Source organism: Octodon degus, unplaced genomic scaffold, assembly GCF_000260255.1.
Source record: "Octodon degus isolate 3935 unplaced genomic scaffold, OctDeg1.0 scaffold00083, whole genome shotgun sequence".
Classification (NCBI taxonomy): Eukaryota; Metazoa; Chordata; class Mammalia; order Rodentia; family Octodontidae; genus Octodon; species Octodon degus.
Window position 1 is genome coordinate 10,889,890 of NW_004524659.1, and position 3,833 is coordinate 10,893,722.

Genomic DNA, 3,833 nt, shown 5'->3' on the forward strand with positions numbered 1-3,833 from the left:
CTTTGGGATGTCTTTCATCTTACTTCTTTCCAACTCTGAGGGCGGAAGGCCTCCATTCTCAAGATTCTTGGGGTCCTTCTCTCGGATAGTGAAGATTCCAATCCCTGGAGTCGTTGCCCCCTGATGCCTGGCCATCTGTCTCCGTGTCTGAGTCTTCAGAGCTGGAGTCATCGTGGCTCTGCTCAGCCTTCCACCTCTTGGACCTCTCGATGAGCTCATTCAGATAGGATGTCTTCTTGGCGTTGCGAATGATGAACTTGTGCTTCAGCAACTCCTTCGCTGTAGGTCTGAAGCTTGGCTCCTTGTTCAGACAGGCCTCCACGAACTCGTTGAAGGGGCTTGCTGTAGTTTCCCTCCAGTGTTGGGGGGTTGTTCTTTGGAATGAGGAACAGAACCTTCATGGGATGCAGCTCGGAGTGGGGCGGCTCCCCCCTCGCCAGCTCTATAGCCGTGATGCCCAGGGACCAGATGTCCGCCTTCGAGTCATAGGCTGACTGTTTGATGACCTCAGGCGCCATCCAGAAAGGGGTGCCCACAAAGGTGTTCCTCTTTATCTGGGTATCAGCTGGCCAGCCACTCTGAAGTCAGCCAACTTCACCTCTCCATGTTCAGACAGCAGAACATTGGCCACTTTGATATCTCTGTGGATCTTCTTCTCTGAGTGCAGGTAATCGAGTCCCTTCAGGATCTCTCTCAATACGGTAGCGATCTGAGTCTCGTCTAAAGGACCAGGTTCTAACAGATCCAGTGCAGAGCCGCCACCAAGATACTCCATTATTATCCACAACTTCATATCCTTCAGATAGGATCCATAGTATTTGGTTACGTATGGGCTGTCACACTGACTCAGCACTGTGATTTCTTGTTGAATGTCTTCTATCTCATCCTCAGCTTCTTCCAGATCGATGATTTTTATGACAACCACCTTCTGAGTCCGATTGTCAATGCCTTTGAACACCTCGCCGAAAGAGCCCTTTCCAATCTTCTCAAGTTTTGTAAAAAGCTCCTCTGGGTCTGCTTTCAGGTTCTGCATACCCGGCAGGCCCGACTGCACCGGGGAGTGCGCCATGGCGCCGACGGTGCTTCCTGGCCGGGACCGGGCGGCGAGCAGGCCGTGGGGCCGCCGCGCGGAGTCGCAGGAGCCTGACAGGCCTGGGCCGGCGCGCTGGGCCGCCGGACTGTTTTTGTTTTTGAGACCAGGTCTTGATATGTAGTTTAGGCTGGCCTTGAACTCTCAGTGATCTTCCTGCCTCAGCCTTCTGAGTGTTGGGATTACAGGTATGTAAGTACTATAATTGGCTTTGATTGTACTATACACTGCAGTATTGTAGTTTTATGTTTTGTTATACATTACATAATATTACTGCAAGCAAGAGTTGCGCAAATAAAAGTAAAGTCATCAAGTTGGAGTTTCCTTTGACCATTTCTTCATTCTGAATTTTGTAATGTACGCACTATATACAATTCCTCATTTAGTGACCAATTCATTTAATGACCTAGTCACACATCCTAGTCATTAAATGAGGAGTGTCTATACAGTCTCTAGATTACAATTTGACATACAATTTTTTGTGGGCTTTTTGAGACAGTGTCTCATTATGTAGTTCAGGCTGGCCTTGAACTCAAGATGTAACCAGGCTGGTGGTTTCAAATGTATTGTGAAAAAAAACAAAGCAAAACAAATTTATTGTGAGCCTCCTGCCTCTGCTGGGATCATAGGTGTGCAGTGCGACATCCAGCCTTTTTTTTTTTTTTGAGATTGGTTCTTACAATGTGCTCCAAATTGGCCTCAAACTCTTGATTTTTCTGCTTTAGCCTCCAGACTGTACCACTGAGTCAGGTTTACCAAGGTGGTTTTTTTTTTTTTTTTTTTTTTTTTTTTTTGTGGAACTGGGGATTGTACTCAGGCCCTTGCACTTGCCAGGGAAGTGCTTATTCCACTGAACCTTCTCCCTGGCCCCTTGAGCTCATTTTTGTAGCCCAGCCTGGTCTCAAACTGGCAATGATTTTCCTACCTCAGCCTCCCAGTGCTGAGATTACAGGCATTCACCACCATACCCAGCTGCCCTGTATTTTGAGACAGGTTTTCTTTTCTTTTTTTGGCAGAACTGGGATTGAACTCAGGCTCTTGTGCTTGCCGGGCAAGTGCTTATTCTGCTGAGCCATCTCCCCAGTCACTTGAGACAGGTTTTCCTTAAGTCACTAAGCTGTCCAGACTGGGCTAAACTTGCTTCCTGCCTCAGCTTCCTAGAGTCCTGGGCTTGCAGGCATGTGCCACAACACACTTCAGATTTTTCCACAGAACTTTTTAAAATTTTTTTTATTTTTTATTTTTTTCTTTTCAAAGTTTTATTGATAAACAGATAGCAATGAAACAGTTTCAAATCAAATCGGAAGTACATTTTCAACAAATAATACACTGCATATATTCTTCTTAGTGGTTAATTGCTGTACAAGATACAGACACTTCAGATTTTGAGTTTTGATCTTTTTCTGGGCTAGCACTATGCATCGCAGTGCAGCAGCAGTGAGCCCACCCCCCAGTTAGCCCTAAAATCATACGGAGGAAATGACAGGATACTATGTAGCATTCCAGGGTGCTCAGCAAACATGCTCAGAGGTTGGGAGTGATCTGTATGTTTTTACTTTGTGGCATCCCAACTATGATAGGGTTGTTAGGACACAACCTCAGCCTAAATTGAAGAAAACCAGTACTCCTAAAGGAAGTGGTGAAGAGTACAGACGAACAGTCAATGAAGAGGTGAAGAGACGCACAGAGCACAGGCTTTCCTCCTATAGAGTTGAGGGCATCCTCCTGGGAAACCCATGTGTTTGCCAGTCTGAAAGCTCTCTGTAACCCTTACTTGAGGAATTTATGTGGAGGCTTCCTTGGTAGACATCACTAGTTGTTCTTGTGTTCCTTTTTCTGAATAATAGGGGCTCAGGCTGGAAGTTCCAAGCTTGTGATCATGGTTTGGTCTTGCTGGTAACCCCTCCAGACCACCCTCCTGCCACCCAGAAAGTGAAGGAGGTTTCTAGGGCTCTGTGTTGGGAACTGAGGGTGGACACAAGCACACATATAGATATTCCTTATTGTTTCAGTTTCCTTCTAGGAGTTTTACTGGTTGAGCTCTTACATTTAGCTCCTTGATTCATTTCAAGTTCACTTTAATGTATGATGTGAGGTAAGGATCTGACTTTATTCTTTTTTCCTTCATTCTTTTATTTTTCTCCTCACTGGGGATTGAAACTAGGGTGTGTATGAAGCCTACGCTCTACCCCTGAGCTATGCACAACAGCCCTGACTTCATTCTTTTGTACACAGCTAGCCACCCAATTTTTCCAAAGCTGTTTGTCATAAAGACTGTTATTTCCTCATCCAACGTTCTAGGCACCCTTGTAAAAAATCATTTAAGCATATATGCCAGAGTTTATTTCTGGAATTTGCACCTTGTAACCAGTTGCTCCAGAGAACCATCGATTTTTTTATTTATTTTATTTGTGGGTGGGGGTGGGGGTGGGTGGGTGTGGGTGTGGGTGGGTGTGTGTGTGGCCAGCTCAGCCCACCAGGGGGCGCAGCTGGCTGGCATGTGGGGCTGGGGGATCGAACCACAGTCCCTGTGCTTTGCTAAGCTTGTTCTAAGTAGGTGCTTTAGACCACTGAGCCATCTCACCAGCCCCACCATCGATTTTTTTAAAAAATTTATTTTGTATTTAGTGCAGTTCTATAAGGTCTCATTACACAGATTGGACTTGTAGTGATTCTCCCATTTTCAGCTTTCCAAGCACTGGAACCATTGAATTTTATGTAGGATCAGATAATTGTTTTTTTT

At 45.6% G+C, this 3,833-nt stretch overlaps 1 pseudogene; it reads right to left on the bottom strand.

Annotated features, from left to right (window-relative positions):
* Positions 1 to 6: 6 nt before the first annotated feature.
* On the bottom strand, positions 7 to 1,069 carry LOC101564735 (annotated as a pseudogene).
* Positions 1,070 to 3,833: the final 2,764 nt, after the last annotated feature.